General features: G+C 39.7%; 1 pseudogene; it reads right to left on the reverse strand.

Annotated features, from left to right (window-relative positions):
- Positions 1-18,995: 18,995 nt before the first annotated feature.
- LOC117701829 (small nucleolar RNA SNORA17) lies at positions 18,996-19,115 on the reverse strand (annotated as a pseudogene).
- Positions 19,116-23,809: the final 4,694 nt, after the last annotated feature.

Here is a 23,809-nt window from a genome sequence, read left to right on the forward strand (position 1 = left end):
TTTTTGTAGTTCTTCTGTTAAGAATTATCTTATCAGTTCAATACTTCATTTATTGATTTAATAGTTTAGTTCAGAAATTGGGCTGTAGCTGTGTGGGTTTGATTTGGGGTCCTCTATTCTATTTGGCCCCCTATGTTGGCTCCATACAGTGCCATGCTGATGTTGTTGACATGGATCTATGGTATAGTTTGTGATCAGGTTTTGTGATATCCCCAGCATTGATCTTTTTGCTTAGTGCTACTTTGGCTATTTGTGAGTGTGTGTGTGTGTGTGTGTGTGTGTGTGTGTGTGATTTCTCTTAGTTTGGTGAAAGTATTTATTAGTTGTAAATATTTTCTAGTAGTGGTTTTGGTTCTTTTAATTATAGGGTTATGCCATTTGCAAATACAATAATTTGACTTCTCTGTGTTAATTTTTGTTTCTTTCTCTTGTCCTACTGTTCTAGTTACAACCCTGAGTGTCATATGTCAATTTTGGAGATGAGTCTTACAGTTTTGGGTGGTTTTTCTTTTTAATATTTAGAATTGTAACTGCAAGCTTTTATATTGGACTCTTTGTTCCCCAAAATAACAACTCTGAGACTTAATTATTTCAGAATAAATGCCTAGATCAAAGTTTTGACTCATTCAGGCTAGCTTATAACTCAATCATCCTGTTTATTCTATTCTAAGTCCAGCCACATGGTTGGTTAGCTCTCCTCAGTTTCATGCTACCATCTTCCTCAGTTCTCTTCCTGAACCTGACTCTAGGCCAGAATCCCAATCTTTCTACTGGATGTCCCACCTTCTAATTCTGCCTCAGCTCATTGGCCAATCAGCTTTTTATTGACAGATGATGCTTCCACACAGTGCACAAGAAATTATCCCTACATAGAATGGTGGTGTCTTTAGGTTTGTCCTATCTATCTCTTGCTCTGTGTGATTAAAGTCCTTCTATTCTCAGCTTCTTCAGAGCTTTTATCATGATGGAATGTTGGATTTTGTCAGACCTTTTGTGCACCTACTAAGATTATTATGATTTTTGTCTTTATCTTTATTTATTTATGTATTATATTTTATTTATTGATTTGTGTATGTTCAGTTATCCTTGCATTCCTGGTATGAAACCAACTTAATCATGGTGTGCAATCTCCTTAAAATGTTCTTGGACCTTCTTTCCAAGTATTTTACTAACATTTTCATGCCTATGTTCATGAGAACTACTGGTTTATAGATTTGGTATGTCCTTATCTACTTTGAATATTCGGTGATGCTGGCTTCATAGACTGAGTTTGGCTCGGTTCCTTCCCTTTGTATTTGATAGAACAGTTTGGGGAGATTTGCCCTTAGATCGTTATAGATGAATCCAACAGCAAATCCAGTGAATGCTGGACTTTTCTTTGTTTGAAGACACTCATTGCTCAATCTCATTGCTTTTTGTAGATCTAGTTAAATAGTATATATTATTTTGATATATATATATATATATATATATATATATATATATATATATTCAGGAGTTTGTTTCTTCTACATATTCTATTTTGGGGAAAATACATTTTAGAGTATGTCCTTACAATCCTCTGGATTTCATTGAAATCTGTTATGATAGCCCCCTTTTCAATTTCCAGATTGTTAATTTGTGTCTTTATCTTTCCTCTGATTAGATTAGCTAGGGGTTTGTCTATCTTTCTTTTATCCAAATAGCCAGCTCTTTTATTTTTATATCTGTGCTATTTTAGTATGCTTTCTATTTATTCCTTAAATCTTCTAGATATTTTATAAATTAAAATGCATTCATTAAATGTATTTTAATCACAATAACTCCCTCAATAATGCCCCACCTTTCTTCCTCCCAACTCTTTCAACCCACTGAATTCATTTAGTTTTTTGAGTATGTGCATGAGTGTGGGTTTATTATTGGCACAGAGACAGATTTACAGGTAACACATCCCAAAAGAAAACTAACTCTCCTTCCTCTGGAAACTATCAATTGTCAACAGCTCTTCTGCTAAAGGTTGGCTTTAAGAGCCTCTCCTCTCTCCATGCTTGAATGTGGACTGGCTTGATATTATATGGGTCTTATGTATACAGCTACAGCTGCTATTCCTTCATGTATACAATGGTTCTGACATGTCTAAAAAGACACTGTTTGCAGCCATCCTCCTCAGCCTTTGGCTCTTGCAGCCTTTCTTCCCACTCTTCCAAAATGATCCCTGAGATGCTTTGGGGGCAGGCATAATATAGGTGTTCAATTTAGGGCTGAGAATTCTGCAGTCACTTAGTTTTAATACTTTGACCGTTTGTTAATCTGTATAATCATCTACTGCAAAAGGAAGCTTTCCTGGTGAGAAGTGAAAACTATACTAATCTACTAGAAGAAAAATAAAATTTAGAAGGTAGTTAGATATCATGTTAATTTAGCAAAGTAATAAATATAAGTTCTTTTCTAGGGCCTATGACCTCTAAAGCCATCAGTTTAAAAAAAACTCTCTATTTTCAGTTGTTCTTTGCATTCTCTAAGTTTTGATTTTATTGCTATCTACAGGAGCATTTACTGTTTCCTGATGCATGCTGCTCTTGGATATGGCTTGGTTTTGTTTTTTTAAACTTTTGAGGTACACCATTCAGTTTTTTATTTGAGATCACTCTGATTTTTTTTTTTAACATAAATGCTCATGGCTCTTAACTTGCCTTAGCTGAATCTCAAAGTTTCTGGTAAGTTAGACTTTCCTTTTATGATGACTTTTATAGTAGTTCTTTGAATTCTTAAATAGCACACTGTTCATTCCACAGTGTTCAATTTCCCAGCATTTGTATTGTTTTTATTGTTATTAATTTCTAAGGTTTTTACATTATGTTCTAATAAGATAAGAAATTACACAAAGTAGTTTTTAATTGTTAAGACTTTCTTTGTGGTCTACAATGTGCTTTGTTATAAAGTAGCCCCCACGGACTGTTAAGAATGAAGATACTGTATCTGTTATTGTGTGGAATGTTCTGTAGACATCTAGTTATGTCCATTTGATTTATGGTGTAGTTTAACTTTGACATTTCTTAATTGTTTTGTTTAAATGTCCTTTCTAAGTATTGAAATGGGATATTGATGTCACCTTATTGAATTATACCTATTGACATTTTATACCCATTGATGTTCTATGAAACTGGAAACACCAATATTAAGTTCAAATATATTTACAATTGGTAGGTCTTTTTGATAATCGATGTTTTTATTTTCATGTAGGCTCCTTATGGCTTGAATGGTTATGGCCTCTATAGGCCATATGTTTGAATATTTAGTATCCAGTTGGTAAAACTTTTGGGGAAGGATTAGGGGGTATAGCCTTGTTGGAAGAGGTGTATCACTCTGGGTAGGCTTTGAGATTTCAAAAGATTTGAGTCATCTGCCATTAGCTCTCTTTATCTCATGCTTGTGGGTTAGATGTTGGCTTTTAGATGCTGCTCCTATGCCATGCCTGCATGCCTGCTACCATGCTCTCAGATTTGATGGCCACAAACACTAACCCTTTGAAACTGTAAGCTTCAAATAAACAATGTTGTATATAAGTTGCCTGGTCCTCTACTTTTTTCTGAACAATTTTGTTTTCAAATCTACTTTATTAGACTCAGAAGAGCTGCTCGTTCTTGGTTTGGGCATTTGTTTGCATGTACTTCCATCCTGTGATTCTCAAGATTATTCTTTGCCAGTTAAATTTGGTTTTTTGGAGACAATAGGTAGTGGGATCTTGTTTTTTAATCCAGTCAACTGGTCCTTTTTTTTTTATAGGTAAGGTGAAGCCATTGACACATAAAGTTATTATTGAAAGATGTTTGCTTATTCTTGTCCTTTTAGAATTTGTAATTTATTTTTTATAAGTGTGCACGTGTGTGTGTGTGTGTGTGTGTGTGTGTGTGTGTGTGTGTGTGTGATTTATAAGTGGATGTTCATGCCACAGCATGAAGGTGGAGATCAAGGGACAACTCTGTGAAGCTGGTTCTCTTTTTCTGTCTTTATATGGGTCCCAGGGATTGAACTCGAGGAGTCACACTTGCACAGAAAGTGCCTTGCCCGCAGTGTATTCTCTTCAGCCCCAAAGATATGGGGATTTATTGATAATGGCTCCAGTCTTGAACATGGGCTTTAATGGATTGGGTGGACAGTAAGGAGGAAAAGGATGCACAATAGCATTGGAAAAAAAGCCAGTAGGCACCAGCATGGCATATTCCAGAGGGAAGGGAAAGAGAGTCCTCCTTTGGGACTGAAGATAAGCCAAGTTAGTATGACAGTGAGATGCTGAAGTTAGGACTCAGAAAATGCCAGCTATTGACACCAAGTGGGATGAAGAGGAAAGGCCCAGACTAGAAAGACATAGAGGCAATTGTAGGATTCAACATGTGCACATGCTTGCAGCACTGGCCAGAAGCCACACTGCTCTAGTAAGTAGGACAAGTGGAAGCAAGGGGCTCTGATGGCTGATGTAACATTTGTCTTCACAAGAATATACAGCAAGCCCAGGAAAATAAATACACTAATAACTGCTGCTGTAGCATATATACACACAAAGTCGCCTCCACAGCAAGAGTACGTCAAACATTCTGAAGCGCTAAGTGAACTATCATGAAAGCAACCAACATCAGGAAGGGCAGAGCGGGCAATACTTTGTGGTTCCACTTATGTGTGAAGTAGTGTGACTTGTAGATACAGAGTGAACTGATAGTTAGCAGGGGTGGGTCGGGTTGGGGGATCTTGGAAGGGTGAGTTGGGTAATGGGTGGGAGCCTGAACCCAAGACACAGAATGAAAAGAAAGCTCAAGGTAGGAGCCAGGCAAGTAGAGGAACAAATGCGGTGGGAAGGCAGGAGAATTCCTGTGGACACGGAGGATACGGACACACTCAGAGTAGGTTCCAGTTGATCTTTATGGGTGAGTAAAGGGGAATCCAGGAGGCCACTGAGTGATTCTTGGCAGTATTTAAGAGATCAGTTTTCATGCATTCAGGAGGGGAGGTGTTGGCAAAAGGGGAGACTCTTTCTCAAAAAACATTGTATAAGCTTTTTGCTATCTTGCACAAAGAATATTTTTTCCCTAAAAATGTTCTCACTTTATCCTAAGATGTTTCACTTTATGAATCAGAGGCAGGACAAAGAGGCAGGCCCAACTACAGGGACGGGTCACGGGGAAAGAAATGAGCCCTCATCTTGGAGCTCAGTGAAGCTTCTCACCAGCTGACATATAAGAACTACACCCTGGTGTGAGGATGGGTTTTCTAACGGCTATCACAGATAGATGTCACTGCATTAGTCATTTTGGTGGTTTCCAATTAGATTGGGAAAACTTTGCCACAAAACCTTTCATGATGTTTGTAGCCTGGTACTGAGAGGATGGATAACTTTGTGCACATCACGGTCTGAAGCAGGCCTTCCTACAGGTTGTATCTTGTCAGTGCCTGGCCCTCCTGCTCTTCAGACCGCTCTCCCAGGACTGTCTCTGTACTCTAAAGCTATGAAGATTGAATTCAATCCCTGACTTATTATCAGGAACACAACATTACTCAATTTTAAATAGGTTTCTTCTGGGGGCTTCAGATGTGAATCAGCATTTCAGAGTACTGACTGTTCTTGTGGAGGACCTGGGTTTGGTTCCCAGTATCCACATGATGGGTCAGAACAATTTAAATACCAGTTCTAGAGGTTCTCATAACCTCTTCTGTCCTCCTCAGGCACTTACTGTAGGAGGTGCACATGCAGCAAAATACTCATATACATAAAATAAAATAAATAAACATTAAAAATAATAGGTTTCTTTTCTAGATGGTACTAAGCCACAGCTCTCTGAACTGGGGGTTCTCATCTCTACTTCTGAGTTGTCACACTATAGAAAAGGCACCCTCAGCAAGGTCCACAAACAGACTTTAGTTTTGTGAAAGCTGTGGCCTTCCATCAGAAAGACAGCCAGTCTTTCCCACCAGGGATCACTGGCTTGCCTTTAGCTGAGGTTTTTACTTACCTCTCCCTGCTGGGAATCCAAGTGGGTGGAGCTTTAAGGGCAGCTTGGCTTTCTTCTTTTCAGCTAGCCACCCTTCTGCTACTCTGCAATTCTCAGCTATCTTTCTGGACTCTTTCTGTGGCTCTCCAGAGCCCTTCTTCTCTTCATGGCCTTGCAGTAAAATCTATTTATTTTTAACCCTGACACCTTTCCCTCACCAGGTCATGCAACTTCTAGCCTCCATCCTGCCTGGATCCTGTTCTTTCTCTAATAATATGGAGTCTAGGCTGCCTTTTATGACATAGCTTCTAGTTTAACACTGGCACATGTGCTTGGGGAAAATTGCAATTTTATTATTTTGATGAAAATATTTTCTTATCTAAATTTAGTTTGTTTTAAAAAAAAAAAAAAAAAGAAAAAGAAATGCTTTGTTTTTCCCCAAAGAGCCAGATGGACAAATATTTAACTACACCCTCTCTTGCCTGGAAAAAACCCTATAATCAGCCAACTTTGCTCTGTTGTGTAAGTCTTTCTTTCTGGAGTCTTTGTTTTGTAGTATGCACCTGTCCCTTCCCAGGGTTGATAATTTCCCGGAAAGAGGTTTCTCCTCCTGTGTGTGGATATGCATTTCAGACTTAATAGCTGGGTCCCAGGAATAGTTAGAGTGATGGCCAATCTTTTTAAAGAAATCAAATCATTCCTTTGCAATCTCATAATAAGGTATTATTCAATATTTTTAGAAGAACAGTAGTAAACGTGTGTGTGTCCCCATGCGTGCATGCTTGTGTGCATGCGTGAGTGCAGTGAAGAAAAAAAAATTTTTTAATCTTTTTTTTCATTTATTAGATATTTTATTTACATTTCAGATGCCATCCCCTTTCCCCATTCCCCCCCCCTTAGAAAACCCATAAGTTAAACTAGACTGCATTTCCTTGCTCACAATTGCAACAGATAATTTATATTTATAATTCATGACTATTGATTTATTTGTAATGATTCCTTATGTCTGATACCTGATTAATAGTTTGAATTTTGTCTTTTTAAGGTAAAATATCTATACACGTTACATTGGATATGATTATCTGTGATCATACATTCCCAAATTAATTCTGGTTAAATGTATCCATCATTTTCCCCTGGCTGAACACTGGTGTTATTTCTTTGCATCAAACATGATGAAAAATAGTGGTTGTATATGGCTCAGCTATAACAGTGTATGCCCTGGATGAAAGTCTAAAATGTTTATCACTACAGATTCTGGTTTTGCGTGTCTTTCATATGCCTAATGGATGGTAACATTTTATAATTTGGGTGTCTGAAAAAAAGCTGTGCATTCTTGCTTAAGATGTTAAAATGCATTCTACTATGGCTTAGCTTTCTCTGATTATCAATCTCCTGTTTGGTTCTGACTAACATTATAGACCTCACAGCCTCTACTGTCTAACACTTTTGTACTTCTTTCTGTCCCCTCTAGAAAACCTCCTGAACCCTTTGGTGGCTGGGTGCTTATCCTTCCATTGGGCCCCAATGTGTGGATCTCCCTTGGAATGTCCCATTTCTACAGGGAGTAGCTGCCTTCCCCACTTCTACTCTAGGACTTCTTTGATTCCAACATGTAGGAAGATGGTGTTTTTATAATAGGTCTTCAGTTTGTTTTCTTTTTATATGAAATAAACTAATATAGCTTGAGCTTCTCATGGTCCAAGGTGGGGAACTTTGTTTTTGTTCTCGGAGGTATGAGATACACACAGTGTAACTTCCCGTGCCAGCTTGAGTGGAAATGATGGGACTATCGGAGGAAAATGGACCACTGCATTGTGTTGCTAACCCGCTATTTATAAGTCAGTCTCTTTTCCTTTGTCTTTGTTCTTCATCGTTTCTCTTCCTTTTTGAAAAACAGTGCTGTCTTTGAATTAGCCCCACTCTGGAGTCCCAGTGGAGGGTGACGCTGAGCTTCACAGTGTGTATGTATGTGTTACAAGGTGATGAAGTGCTTCTCCCAAGGGAACAGTTTACCTTCTGAGTCTAGGGTAGATGCTTGTGGATTTCAATGCCACTGGCAGAGTCCTGAGCCTACAGTCACATTGCACTGCGCGCTGCGCATTTTCTACTTGGGATGATGTTCTGCCCTTAGACTGTTCGTGTGGTCATTTTGTAGCCCTTAATGCTCAGTTTTAGATGTATAAACTTTTCTAGTCCCTACCTTGTAATATTCTTTTTGTCTACATCTTACTTTTTTGAATCACCAAGTCCAAACAAAAAAAGAAACTAAGACAAAGCAGAATTGTATAACAACAAAGATTATTTTTTTCTTTTCCATTCTTTTATGTCTTTTAAAACGGAAGCAATAGGAACAGCCATCTGTGTCTGTCTGTGTAAACTCAAAGGCAGTATTTCCACTATTTCAACAGTGAAAATCAGGAAGTGCCACCATTCTCAGTATTCAGCCTTAATGTGGTCAAAACCCATAAGAACTGAGGTAAATCACCGGAAGACAAAGGATGCCATGCTAAGAGTGATGTTTCTCCAGAAAGCAATAAAACTGCTTAAAATAATGGTTTCCATTGTGGACAAATAAGGCAAAATATAAGCCTAAGCTTGTAGGCTGAAGTTCCTGTACTTCTCATTCTGAAACAGGGTTGATGTCAGGCTTTTGCGCTCTCACTGGACAGATTTTACAAGGGATCTTGGTGGGAGTTCCCTGTGATTGAAAGCAGCCAAATGACTGATGGATGAAATAGTCTTTGTAGACTTTCTTGAACGAAGAGATGGTGCTTGTGAGGGCATGTGGGCCCTGATGGGCTTGTTCACTGACATGTCATTAGGTTTGCGCGCATGATGGGAAGGGAGATCTGTGGTGACACATAACTGTGCCATTCTTTGTGAAGTCTGAATAATATCAGCAAAGCTTCTCAGTTCCATAGCACAATCAAAGCTTGTGTAGTATGAGGACAAGCACAAAGAGCTCTTTGTATAGCAGACATGCTCAAATCTACCTCGAGACTTGGAAGGTTAAACCTAAGATATAACAACTCAAGGAATGCTTCTGTCCAGCACACCTGTGATCAAAAGAAGTTGGCTATGCCCCAGTAGCAGCCTGTAGAGCTGAACTAACAAACAAGCGTGAACTTACAGACAAGTAAATGTGTATACAAAGTCATTGGTAACATATGAGGAAGTATTAACACTAGATTCTGTCCATTGGAATTATGGGTACATATGGTCATTCACAAATAACATTATGAAAACAAGAAGCATCATTGCCTTTGAGGAGGTGAGAAATGGATTTTGGAGACACAGAATTACTGAGGATTATCATGGAGAAGAACATAGAGGACTTAACTGAGATATTGTGACATAGCCATCGGGAAGATCAAAGTTATTTAGAGAATACAGTTTGTGATACCTGGTAGATGTTGCAGGCTGTATCCCCTTAGCTTTGTTCCAGGTAAAAGAATCAAGAAGGGTTCAAAATTACCATCATCTTTTGAGATGTAGATTCTCCTCCAAGAGTCTCATATCATTATAGCCACAGTGTCATTCATTAGCACCCTGGGAAACAAGTTAACAGTACTCTTAATGTGGTTCTCAAATCTCACAAAGCCCTTTTTGATGACAGCTCTATTGGGAAAGTATAGCTGTGTAGTTGGCCACAACTATGACTTCCTGATATATAATGGGTCTGCTGATGTCAGGTCTATCTCCCAAAGGATGAAGGAGAATAGAACACATAAGAGAGAGCTTCTGGTAAAAGAGCAGAGAACAGACCAGCTCCTCTTTCTTCTAACATCAGCAATGTTTCTCATCAGCACCACAATGCAGTCGTTAGAGTTTTGCTCTAATGCAGCCATAACCACTGTTGAAGAACTGCATCAGTGGGGCTGAGTAGGTGTCCAATGAAGAAGGAAAAAAGAACAAGTCAAGTGTTGGTTTTGTTTCTCTAAGCACAAGGAATCAGGTCCTGAGAGCTTCATCGGAGAGTGGATATTTACAGTATGTCACTCCCTAAGCATTGTGAGATGCTGGTTTCTGGTTCTAACTGTAATAATACATTTGAATTCTATTTTACACACAGAGTACTTAGGAGTTGTAAATACATGCTTATATAAAATCATTGGACAAAGTATAGAAATAACTGATGTGATTCTTATACATATAGTTCTATAGTATGAATCGTGCATTATATGTGCGAGCCTGGTCTAGTATATACTGCTGACTTCAATCTTTTCATTATGGAGACTCATCTTAGTATCTTCTATGCCACTCCACTACTTGCCAAATGAACTAAGAATAAATGTCTACATTTATAAATGAGCTAATGCATAAGTATGTATATCCATACCTGGTATTTCTGTAGTACAGTGATAGTACACACTGGCTTATTTGAGTTTTATGTGATATGATGAGAAATGGAAATTTTTCTCCCCTTATGTTAGTACTTACATTTTAAGTGCTATTCCTTTGTGTGTGAGAGCCTGTGTGTTTATGAGTACATGCACGCACATGCATGAGGACGTCAGAGGAGCGCTTCCAGTACCATTCCTTAATCTCCATCTGTCTTTGATTTGAGTCAGGTCTCTCATTGCTCCATAAATTCATCAAGTAGACTAGACTCGCTGGTAGTGGGCTCTATGGGTCACCATGTCTCCCCTTCCCATCTTACCATTATGGGATTTCAAATACACATTTTTACCTGGGTCCTAGGGATTCAAGTTCAAGGCTGTTACTTTATGAATGAAGCCATCCCTCCAGCTTAAAGTCTACCTTTTTTTCTAAAATAATAATAGTAATAGAAATATTTTTTTAATGTTTAGAATTGGTTATGTGGACCTATATTCACCTGTAAAATAGTGTCTGTTTCTCTATATGCTATATCTATTTTCTTGATGTCTTTGTTGCTGAAGATAGAATAAAAGAAAAGAAAAAATACATCCAGGCTTTCTATGCCAGACAGTGCTTGAGGAGGATGTTCTCCCAGTCTGGTTCAAAATCCCTGGTGGGGCTCATTTGCCAAGAGGCCTTTCAGACAAAACTCTCACACTGTGTGTGAAACAGTATTCCCTCTGTTACTCCAATTACCCCTCAGAGTCCAGCTGGCCTAGCAAGTGAGCAAAGAGTGGTACTGAACAGTTCTTCAGAAGAGCTGGCTTGGAGCCCTGGAGATTCACAGTAAATAAGCCTTTATTGTTTCTCACCACAACCCTTTCCCCTCATGTCTCTTAAGTGAGTCAAGGGACAGCTTCTGTAGTTGTTGACCGGGTGGAAATTGACTCAGCTTTCTATGTCTGGGCTGCTCAGCCTGAAAGTGTCTCCTCCCATGAAGAATTCCACAGAGGTGTGTTTGCTGCTTCTACTGGGAGCATTCTGTAGATCAATTATATTTAGGCTTTATTTGGTTTGTTTGTGTTTATTTTATCTCGTTTGATGCTCCTTTACTCCAGAAGAGGGTTCATGTTCCCTGCTTAGCAAAAACCTCATCAGAAGAACACATATCTCTTCTTGTCACCAGAGGCACTATGCCTCCTTTATCAGTGAATGGCTGCTAAGTTGTGTTCATAGTGAAAAAAGTCCCCAAACAGGAAGTTCAAAAATATGAGACACTTTCCATGTGTGATGCTATGAATGCAATAGTAACACCTTAGAATGGAAACAGACTTAACAGTTTTAAATGTAGAAAAATGTTGTCGGTGTGTATTTTGAATACTAGGGCAAGGAAAGGAAAAACTACTATTTTCATGTTTGCCTATTAAGACTTATTATTCAGATGTTGAAAATGGTGTGGTTGACATATGCACACAAGCCTGTAGCTCCCTGAGATATTTACTTCCATAGAAAATAACCCCACTATAAAATTAAGAGATTTGAATTTTTTTTCCTTTAAAAATGTTGAGAGGAAGTCAATTATAGTGGCCTATAGCTGTGACCTATCTTTGGGCTATCTGAAACATGACAATTCTGAGTTAGAAGTCAGCCTGGGCTAAACCCAGGCTACAAAGTGAAAGAGCTAAACAAATGCACTCATCTAGCTTCAGCCTCCACAATGTTTTGTTTTTTACCTGTATTTTTCTAGGCAACATGACTGGAAGGTCATAGCATGCAGGAACCTATCAATCAGGTGGGTGGGGATGGGAAGACATATGTTTAATTCTTCATTTTTGGGAGTGGTGGTTAAAAGATACTTTACATCTGTGCCTTTATAAAAAAAAAAAAAATGGCAAGACCCAAACCAGAGAAGCTGAGAAGGCCTTCTGGAAAGAAGCCTAGAGATGAGCTCAGTTTCCCCACTACAAGATGTGAACATAAGACATATGTATACTGTGGACCTATGGACCCACCTGCAGTTTGGATCATGAAATTGTATATGCATCCTATGCCTACTGTATGCGTGTGGAGTCAGAGGTGTGTTTCTAGGCCAAATGGTAAGATGTATGTTTTACTAAAAGATCATTGCTAGATATAGAGGTATTTTCTCTGAATAGCTATTTAAAACACTTCTGCATAGCTCAAGTACAATTTCTGTGGTGATTTTATTGTCAGAAAACTGTATGTTTCATGTTTGAATTGCATTTTCATCTCATAAAAGTCAATTTGTACCTCTCTGTGTCTTCATTTTATGGTGATTATCTCATCTCCTTGGCTTTGATCCCCTACCATTTCATCCAAGGTCTTCTTGATTTTTAAACGTCATCTTAGCTACACCATGTGCATTTCTACAGACTTCATCCTCTCCTGGAAAACTTTATAAACAATGTTCATCAGTCAAAGACCCCTTTATCCTGTATTCAGTCCAGAGCATAAAGCTTTGCTTAGAATGTAGTTGAGAAGTTTGGCTCCCCTGCCTGGCTAGGCACAGATGTCTCCTGTATCTTGTGTTACATCTGATCTAGGCAGGACACCAAAGAGCTGGAGATAGGAACTTAACTCATAGACTTCCTATGCATCATGAAAAAGCAAGTGAAATATAAATCTCAGAGCACTGCATTATTCTTTAGATGGACCTTCACAGATTATCAGGTCTAGATGATCCACAGCATACACCTTGATGAAAGAGGCAGGCAAAATGGTTGTCTTCAAGGATTTTAAACTTTGTTGGGGGCCGACTTTTAGCAGAAAGCGGCTATCAGCTTTGCAGCCATCTTGAGCCATATACCTTGACATGAGATTTGTATTACAATAGCCTACAACAGCTGAGCACACTCTGATAACAACTTGCTTTAGATACCCAGGACTTTCCTTGGGTGTGTGAGATTAAAGGTGTGTGACTTAAGAGTGTGACTTAGAGATCAGATTTAGAGACAAGACTTAAGGGCATGATTAAAGGGGTGACCAAAAGGCATGGCTTAGAAGTGAGACATATAAAAGGCTAGAGGCAGACAGAGAAAGAACAGATTGCTTGACATTAGGTAGAAGACACTTGGCTCTAGAGAGAACAATTTGGAGTAACAGAGATTCAGACACTAGGAGTAGGAGTAGACATTAGACACTCAGAAGAGAACAACAAGGAGTACAACTAGGAACTAGGAACTCAAGACTTGGGACTTGGACTAGGAAGAGAGACTGAAGAATAAATGGGATTGAATCACACTCTGTCTGATCTCAACATTCTTTGGCGCCCAAAGTGGGGCAGCCTAGGCCCCAACATTTTTGGCACCTGAACAGGCACTCTAGCTTAGGCCTCAACAAAACTTCACTAGAGAAAGACAGGAAATAACCAGCTTAATAAAAGCAAGGTAACAGGTTATGCATATGTGTGAGAAAGAAAGTAACATGGATGGTTTCATAACTATGGGATGGTAGGGTCACTTTCAACTAGGAACCAGGAGAGATCAGCATGAAAAGATACAATACTTACTCTTGCTAAGTAAGAATTGTTCCTCAAGCCAGAAGATTGAAAAACAATATTCTATACATTTTTTTTTGCTTTTTGTTTGTTTTGTTTGTTTGCCATACAACAACTTAAGAATGACTTGGTTGTGTAGCTGTCTCAGGGTCTGAGGAAGTTGCTAGTGTGTAAATACTTTACAGGGATAGAGGATCTCCTTCCAAGAAGGCTTACTTCTACTGACAGTTAGCATAGAGACACCAATCCTTCCCTCATGGATCATTATGTCAGAGCCATGGAGAATCTTCATGGGAAGTTGACAGATTCTTCCCCAAACATGAGACTCATAAAAGCATTAACAGAGCTGCAGGCACCTCATGTTCTACCTTCAAAGGTCACATTCTTATCATGTTCTACTGGTCACACAGATTGGTGCTGATGGTGGATGATGGGAATTGTCACAGGATGTGCATACCAGGATGAGAGCATCCTTAGGAGCCACCTTGCTTGTTCTTAACATAGTAGAGTTGACTTTAGGGTAGACTTACAAGGGAACTAAGTGTTAAGTGAACATCTAGTGAGGAAGGACATTCCAGTCAAGAGAAACCATGCTTTCTAGGACTCCAAGAAAAGAGAAGCTAGATGCCATAAGAAGTGCACCCACTATTTGCTGCAATTAGTATGAGAGTCAGATGGGATGACTCTAGGGTTCTAGGGCCAGGTTATAAGATTTTATAAAGGTCTGAGATATAGTCTAAGGGGAGTAACACTGCTGAAAGCTTCTAAGTAGAGAAAAAGACTATACAACCAAATTTGACAAAAGTATAGCTCTGAACAAAAACTAGACTGGACCCATAGAATTCTAATACTGTGAGTGTGATTCAGACCCTTGACTTTTACCCTCCACAGTCATGCTGTGTGATTTCACATACAATGAGGCAGACAGAGATGTAGTATTCACTTTGTATTGCTTGATTGATCAGTCACTTCTCCACCTCACCTGTTTCATAGGCTCAATACAAGTTATCGCACGGACCAATAACCCCAAGCCATTTTTACATTATCCACGTGGAGTATTTCAGTTTCTAAGCATGTTAGCCCTGGCCATCTGCTCATCAGACCTGGTAACAGCTTCAAAGAGTAGAAATGACTTCAGGGTGGCTACTTGCAACCTGAGACAGGATGCCAGGAAATCTCTGCCTTTTGGGGGCACGCTAGAAGCTACAACAGCAGTCTCAAGGGTTGGAGGTTTGTTGCATTCATGTGATGATGGATCTTGTCATTATTTATCATTCTTGAGAATATTAACAAAACATACTCAAAAGCCCAGCTTCATTCCTTCTAGTTTAGAACACACAAAGTTAAACAAATGGCCATTTATATTTCTGGATTTTCTTTTAAAGTGTCTTCACTTTAAATGAGATATGGCTTAGGAACTATCAAGTCCTGTGGAGAGAAAACAGCAGAGGTGATGGATCTGGCCTTAAGAAGTTACCTTGTGCCTGCCAAGTCTCCCCATGGCCTAGTAGAGAGACAGGAAGGTACAAACCTGTGCACATAGCAAATTAATACCCAATGATAGAGCCATGAATTTTTATTCACTAATTTATTCATTCAACAACTATCTTTTGTGTGCTGCTAGGGGCAGCCATTTGTTGTATATGAAGCCACAGTGATAGATAAAACCAAAGTATATCTTGCCCTCATTGGTGTGTCTAACTGTATTGGCGGCAAATAGGATCATACATGTGATTTATGTGTTACAGCTTTGATACATGTTAAGTAATGTAGGGTGTTGTAAGAGTAAATGATAGTGGAGATGGGTATTAGCTAAGGTCTTAGGAGTCTCTTATAAGGGAGTGACGTAATGTATGTGGAGACCTGGAGGATGGGATAAGGAAGCAAGGAGGTTGGGACACAGGTAAAAGCAAGGAGAAAGTAAATACAATATTCCAGGCAGAAGGAATAGCTTCTGCATTCTCCCTGAGTTTACTCATATAGGAATAACAATTCAACTTTGTTCATTTTTTACACTTTGAGTCAGGCATTTAAAAATGAACTTTAAAAATTTTCCATAACTTTTTTCTTTAAAAAAATTTATTGAAAATAATTTTTTCCATGCAATATATTCTGATCACTATTCCCCTGCCTTGTCTCCTCCTGGGTCCTCTGCACCAAACTGACCTCTCATCTTCTTTCTTTTGACCTTTAGAAATCAACAGGAAAATAAGCAACAGTAATAATAATAGAAAAAAAGACAGAAGAATCACACACACATGCACACACACATATACATACACAAAAAACTCATAAAAACACAAAAGTGAAAAACATAATATACAGGCAAAAGGTTACAAGTAAATTTTTTTAATGTCCAAACATAACAATATGAGACAAAAGCATCTACAAAAATACTTCTGAGTTGGTTTTGTGATTCCCATCTAATGCCGGACACGGGGACTGCCCTCATGTGTGCTTCATACATCCAGTGAGACTCCATTAGAGAAAACCAGGTTTTCCTCTGCAAGCGGTTATCCACTGGAGATGTCTTTTTTGGTTATGGATAGATGTTCGTGTCTAGTTCCTCTCTCAGCGATGCGATAATCACTTGCAGAGAAAAACCTGGTGATCGTGATTTCCCCTGTCTCATCTCCTCTCTGTCTCATCTCCCATTGATATTTAGAAATCAATGGGAGAATAAAAACAACAATAATAATAATAGAAAAAAACAAAAGAATCACAGAACACACACACATGTGCTTGCACAGGCACACACACACACACACACACACACACACACACACACACAAACACACACACACAACTCATAGGAGAATCCAGTGCTGGGGTAAGGAAGCCTTGAAAGCAGTTAGTACATCAGGAATCAGATACCTTGAACCTTGGTTGCTGTAGTGGGACCACAAGGCAACAGCTATTAGCAGCACACGTCCACTCAGAATACAAGGAATTACTTCTGAAAATATTACAAATTGTTTTTATTGTTTAAACTACTCTCTCTTATGCAAATGATTTCTTCTTCCAAAGAACATGAAAGAGAGCAATCTCAGTGAGCTCCTTAGGGAATTTAAGTTGCTGTCAGAACATGCCTTCTCCTCTGATCATCTCTCTCGAGTCTACAGGGCATGCAGTATTGTACTTAAAGAATTCCTAAAGATTAAAAGAAAAGAAATGTAGCTGGAGAGATAACACAGCTTTTAAGGGCCATTGCTGTTCTTCTAGAGGACCCAAGTTCAGACCCCAGAACCCATGTCAGGTAGCTCACAAAAGCTTGTACCTCCATTTGAGAAGCTCTACCTCCCTCTTCTGGCTTCTGCAGGTATCTGCATACCTCTCTCTCTCTCTCTCTCTCTCTCTCTCTCTCTCTCTCTCTCTCTCTCACTATATCTTTCTCTCTCTATGTCTTTCTCTCTCTCTTTCTTTCTCTCTCTCTTCTCTCTCTCTCTTTCTCTCTCTCTTCTTCCTTCTTATCTCTCCCTCCCTCCATTCTTTCCTCTTTCTTCTCTCTTTCCTCTCTCTCTTTCTCTCACACACACACATATCTATTTAAAAATAATTATCATTTTTGATATCTAAAATTTGTAAACATATTTTATAAGTAGTATAGGAAGAGTGGCTTTATTAACCACATTTTTCCTTTGTGCTATGTAAGTTCTAATTTATCATTTAAAAAACTATTGATTCTTTGGCTCTTTTTGAATTTCACATTATGTACCCCAATCCCACCCATCTCCCTTTCTGCCCTCTATCCTTGTAATCTCCCCCATAACAGAGAAAAAAAAATCTCATGAGAAAGATATAGTCTGTCACAGTGCTATCCCACAGTATACAGTTCTGTCTGTACTTCTTTGCTTGCAAATGTTTATTGTAATGCCTCCTTGGTCTGGTACGAGGCCTCTGGCTTCTGCTACTCTATTGATACCAAAACCTCACTGGAATTCCACTCAAATATTCTGTTGTTGCCCTGTGTCATGGAGATCCTGTAGTTTGGATCTGTATGACCAACCTCTTCATACACTTCAGCAATTCATTACCAAAGTAAATGTTGGAGGAGGGGGGCAACTCAAAGACCAGGATCTGAGCCTGAGAGGTATCTGAGCTGATCACCCCAAAGGCTCTCCTTCTCTTTTGCCCTCTGGCTGGCTTGCCAGCAAGTCCTGCTTCCAGGGCTAGCTCTCCTGAGGTGCAGGACCTGCTCTTCTGAGTGTTGCAGACAGTGAGGGACATGGACAGTTCTCTAGCCTACCATAGGTGGAAAGAGGGGTGATGGGGTGGGTCATCTTTTTTCACCCATGTCACCACATAGCAAACAAGTGTTGGGGGCCAGGTCTCCCACGTTCACACTCCAACCAGCTTACCCACACCCTCTTCACCCCCTCACCAGGGTCATCTTTACTGTCCCACTCAGGCAAAGTGTAGAGTCTGATTTCCTGAGTGCTGTAACTAGTGAGAGACAGGGACAGCTCTGCTCTCATGACCCCAAGGTCAGGTCTCCGAGGATGCCCAGGTAAGGGGTGGGTCCAGTTCTGCACAGCCCTCAGACATCAACATCTCCCTGGGCAGCAGCACAGACCAGAAGTGTCTGCCTGGCCTTCAATGGTAATAGACCCCTTCTGCTGCAGGGCTATGGACCTAGATGTGACCCCCAGTGCCAGCACTGTCCAGGACATCACCATCACTGGATACAACAAGCTATTCCTCGCTACCCTCAAATCTCAATTTCTGCCTCTCTTTTTTTTGTGTGCCCACATCCTTCTATTTCTTTTTTTCTTTCATTTCTCCAGCACTCACTTGCTTCTCTTAATGGCATTCAGGGATTCTGAGTGTCTGGGGTCATCTCAGGAGTGGTCTCAGGCATGCTATGCTCCACTGCTCCTGCATTATTGCATGGATTGTGCATTAGGCAGGGATCATCTTGGGCATGGTCTGTCCTAGCTCCCCACCCCAAAGCCTCTGCAGTGTCTGACTGCTGGTTACCTCAGGCTAGCTCCAAGGCACTGGCTTGATGGTCATCTCATGCTCACTCCTCACCCTGCCTACCCACCAGAGTGGTCCCATGTGAGGGTCAACTGTATGAGGCTCACACCTTGTGATGTGTGTGCATGTTTGTGTGTATGTGTGTGTGTGTGTGTGTGTGTGTATACAACTCAGTCCCAGGTGGGGTTCTTCTAGTCTTGCTTCATTCCCCTAGGAATGTTAGATTATTAATCATTCAGATGTTTATAATCAGAATGCGAAGTGTAGATACAGCCCTTCTCCTCTCTGCTACCTACTGACACACATACGACACAACAGCCACTTCTAGAAGCAGGCTCATTGATCTTTTTTTTTTATTAATTCTTTTAAAATAATAAAGTTTCCACACTCAGATTTAAGAGAATCATAAATGCAAAAGCATCTTTCTTTGAAATCATACAAATTAAATGCATTTCTTTGTTAAAATACCTTATTTGGGGATTTAAACATTCTTTATGTAGTATTAATAAGAAATGATTACACCCACATGCACCAAGCACATTCATAAGGATTTTTTTTAAAAAAAAATGTTGAGCAATTTTTAAAACTGTATCTTCTGATAGAAATGCTGAGCTTTGGGATGCAGAGGTAGAAAAATGAGATGTTTTATGATTGTGCGAAGTGAGTACAAAAGAAGACAATGTGGGATGGCTCAGTGTGCGGTGTTCAGCTATGCTTGCCTGTGTTCTTTCTCTAATGCTGCTCAAAGATGACCTTGGCTCCCTGCCCCAGTTGTCTTACCCATCAGGAGGAAAATGGGGGCTCCCACCTCATACAGAGGTCAGTGAGGGCTGATGTATGACAGCTTGGAACAGCTACTGTGGCACTTTTGTGCTGTTTGGGAACTTTCCTTTGAAGCATTCAATGCATTGAAATATGCCCATCAACCACCCTTACTGAGGTACAATCAAAAAGTAGAAATCATGTGTTGTCAAACGTTCTCAACAGGCATTTTCCCCATGTTGTTTTACCAGATGGTAGAGAGAGGGCAGCATCACTTCCATAGCATTTTCTTCTTCAGTTTTCTTCCCTTTTCATCTTTCCACATTTCATTTCTGTCCTTCCTTTACTTGAGAATCTTATCAAATGAGTCAGAGGTAAGTTACACCAAGCAATGTGGGCTGGAGCACCAGGGTTAGAATTATTTAAGATGAAACCAAATTTGCATGTTTGAGATCTCCAGTGGCTGATTCTTGGATTGATTTTGTGAGTATGGACACTTTGACGTGCTGTGGACAATATGAAGGTATGTGAGTCAGAGTTCCTCGTGCCTCAGGAAGGCATCCTGCACAGACAACAGTACTGAGGTCTCCCACGCGTGCCACAAAAATTGCTGCTCACGGAATTGGAAGATCAAAGAGATTGCTGCAGACTCTGTTAGGAATTTTCTTCTCTTGGTCTTAGAAATAAATTTCAAGCAAAATAAAGCCATTCTCTATACTTTTTTGTCTTCTCTCTCATGATATAGTCTCATGGATTAATCCCAGGAAATACAGCTGAAAAATTGTGTCCATATAATAGATGTCTTATGTAGGGCTCAGCACTCTATAATCTCATATTTTTTGCACCTTGACCTCACCAGGTCTCTATGTTAGACCTCATCCATTGCAAAAGAAGCTTCTCAGATTAGGCTTGGAGATGTCATTAGAAGTCAGTCCAACTGTGGCATCCATTTAGTAGGGTGACATTAAATCTTATCTTCTAATATTCCATTCTGCTTATGTTTCTAGGCATTTCCCAGGGTGCTACATACTGACCATTGCACACAATACTGAAAACTGGACATTTGAATGTGCTGCATTGCCAAGAAACTTAACTACAAATGTCGTACAAATTTTAAGACTTATGTATTCTGAGTGTCCATATGACATGACAGTGCATTCCTATCCCTGCATCTTATTGACCAACTTTGTATTGTTTTTTTTTGAAGATCAAATAGATTATTGGTATTCTCTACTGTACATTTTGTCAAATACCAGTTCACTCTTGTCTCTATACACTTAAGACTCAAATACATGTGTGAGACAGCGCAAGTTCTTTACTTGCCTGAGAGTTGTCTCCACCAGTCTGTACACTGTATAGATGCAGCCCACACCTTTTGTTTGGGCCCTGGGAAGTTATATGGAGACCCCAAGTCAGGCACAGTGTGGCTCTCAACACTTGTTTTCTTTCTCCCCGATCTATGTGGGGAACTCCTCATTCCCCAACTGTGCCTCTAAAACGCACTTCCTTTCTAAGACTTTCCTATACACACAAATCCAACTACTACCTGCCTTTTAACATTCCCAGTATTTACCTTGTATTAAAATCATTTGTGTGCATCTCACCTTGTCTACTAGACTAGGTCTTATAGTTTGGTTATGGCGTGTCTTTCTTAAGTGATTCTTGTGTTGAAAGTTTGACCCCTAGTTGGTAGACTTAGTTGGTAACAGTGGCTGCATCATGAGATCTTTGGCCTCACAAATGGATCAATAGTTTCATAATAAAATGATAGCAATAGGAGCCTATAAAAACAAGCAGGGAGGAGGATGATACTGGGTACACAACTGAGAAAAATGTATCTTATCCGTAATGTCTTCCTCTGAGTCTCTCTGTCCTATGGCTACTGTAAAGGCTACATGCTCCTACTACCATGGTGTGTCCAAAGTAGCGAAACCAGCCAACAATGGACTAAAGCCTCAGAAGTCACAAGTCAATGGGTGTTGCTATCCTTATAAGTTGTTTCAAGCATTTATTACTAACAAGAGGAATCCTTATTTGTCAGCGCTAGTCACTACTGAGTACTCAGCACTTGCCATATAGTTTATGCTGAGTCTGGAAAGGAATGGTGTGCCCCTGTGGTAGGAAACAGATGAAAGGAGCCTTCATGTAGGAAGTCAGAACCGCAGCAAGTTCATAAACACTTTGAGGATTGCAACCATGAAAATAAAAATGTCATCCACATCTGAATCCTGACCCCATTGCCCACCAATGTCACATGTTCAAACCAGGTCCTGGGCATTTTTAATGGTGAGTTCTCTCTCTCTCTCTCTCTCTCTCTCTCTCTCTCTCTCTCTCTCTCTCTCTCTCTCACACACACACACACACACACACACACACACACATACACACACACACACACTTTCATAGTCACCATACCTCTGAGAGGAGAAAGGGAGCAGCCTTCAGAGGGACTGAAATTCCTGTGGCATACGTTGTGACTGGAGTCTTGGAAGGAGATCAGAGGGAATACAGTAAATAGGGATTTTTTTTTTTCCTTTTGATTTAACCACTCACTCTTGGTTGGCTGTAGATCATTCACTTTTGAAAACAAGATAATTGTGGCAGCAGCTGTCTATAAGAAGCAAGAGGCAAGGCTGGCTTCACTCCAGGGGAAAGGAAGTTCACAGGATTTTTTCAAACTTATGATCTTATAGTGTACTTAGTTAAAATGGTCAAATAAAGACAGTTTTGTATGTAAAATAGTAAACAGATCACAAGGTAATATACTTGCGAATGTTCACTGTGACCAGAGATTGACATTTTGTAGGTTGCAAAGTTTTTAGCCTTATTTAGAAGGACAATAAAAAAAAGACATTTAAGAAATACATGAGGGGAGGCTCAGAAATCACAAAGGGATCAAAACATTCTTTGCCCTTTTTGGAAGTTCAAGTAGGCTAGACAATTAGACACATGGGATCAGATGGAAGAGTGTGCAGGGGACCGTTGTGCAGGAGTCTGCCAGGTTGCTTACATCTTGTGCAGGAGCAAACTGAGACAAATACAGTGACTTTTTGGTTTATTCGAATCTGGTAAAGCTGCATAGGAACAAACTCAGTAGGGTCTAAAACTCTAGCATAGCTTTTTTGAAATAAAAGTTAACTCTGAAATTGATGTGTGGGTGGGTCTTCCTGTTGCTCTTTAAGGCTCTTCAACCATTCTTCCTCAGGGCAGGTAGGAAGGGAGATTCCTCTTGGCTTATTGCTTCATTTTTGTTGAGGGGCCTTATCATGTTCATATAAAGCTTTCACAAACTAAATATATGCTAGACAGGATGCTACCGTGCTTTGCAAAATTGGATGCACTTTTTAAAGGTGGTTTTTCTAGGCTGTACTTTAGACAAGGACAAATTAGTTTCCTTTTGAATAATTGCATTTTAAATTATTAAATGAAGAGTGTAATGTTAACCATGCCTCAAACAAATTAACATATGCATCACCTCAGCTTTTTAAGTGGGAATGCTTACAATCTCTTATATTTTTTTATTTCTTAGTACAAGAGATAGTGCTCACTTAATTGGAGACTAAACATTTCAACTATTCATTGTTACTAATGTACTCAGCCTCTTATCTACTGTAACTTCTTATTCCTTTACTTATTACTGAACTGAAATGTATGCTTTGCTCAGAGTTTCACTATCACACCCGCCCTTGAGCCCTGACCCCTCACCCTCACCCTCACCCATGACCCCTGACCCCTGGCTCCTGACCCCTAGCAACTACCCCCTGTACTCTGAGCTACAATGAGGTCAGTGTTTCTAATTCCATGTGTATGGGAAAAATTGTGCCATTCTGTGGCTGGCTTGTTTCACTTAACATGGGCTCCTCCAGTCTCATCTGAGATGCCTCAAATGGCAAATTTTCACGGTTTAAAGGTTAAATCTCATTCCACGATGTGTATTTTTCCAGTTTCTTCCTTCAGATGATAATGGACATAGGTTGCTTCCATATCTTGGCCATTGTGAAGAATGCTGTAGCCTTGGGACAGCAGTTGTCTCTTTGATAACTGTCCTTCAATATATATGCAGTATTAGATGGACCCATTTTGTTTTAAACGTCTCTTCCATAATGTTTCCCATGATAGTTGTACTAAAGGAATTCTACAGGACAAATTTGAGTACAATGGTTCCATTTTAAATATTGGAAAAGAACAAATAGAGCTTGAATGTAGGACCATATGCCTGACCCTGGTGCAGTGAACATTGTTTTGGTTATCAAGTAGTGTTTGAGTG

This window comes from Arvicanthis niloticus, chromosome 1 (assembly GCF_011762505.2).
Source record: "Arvicanthis niloticus isolate mArvNil1 chromosome 1, mArvNil1.pat.X, whole genome shotgun sequence".
In the NCBI taxonomy this organism is placed as follows: domain Eukaryota; kingdom Metazoa; phylum Chordata; class Mammalia; order Rodentia; family Muridae; genus Arvicanthis; species Arvicanthis niloticus.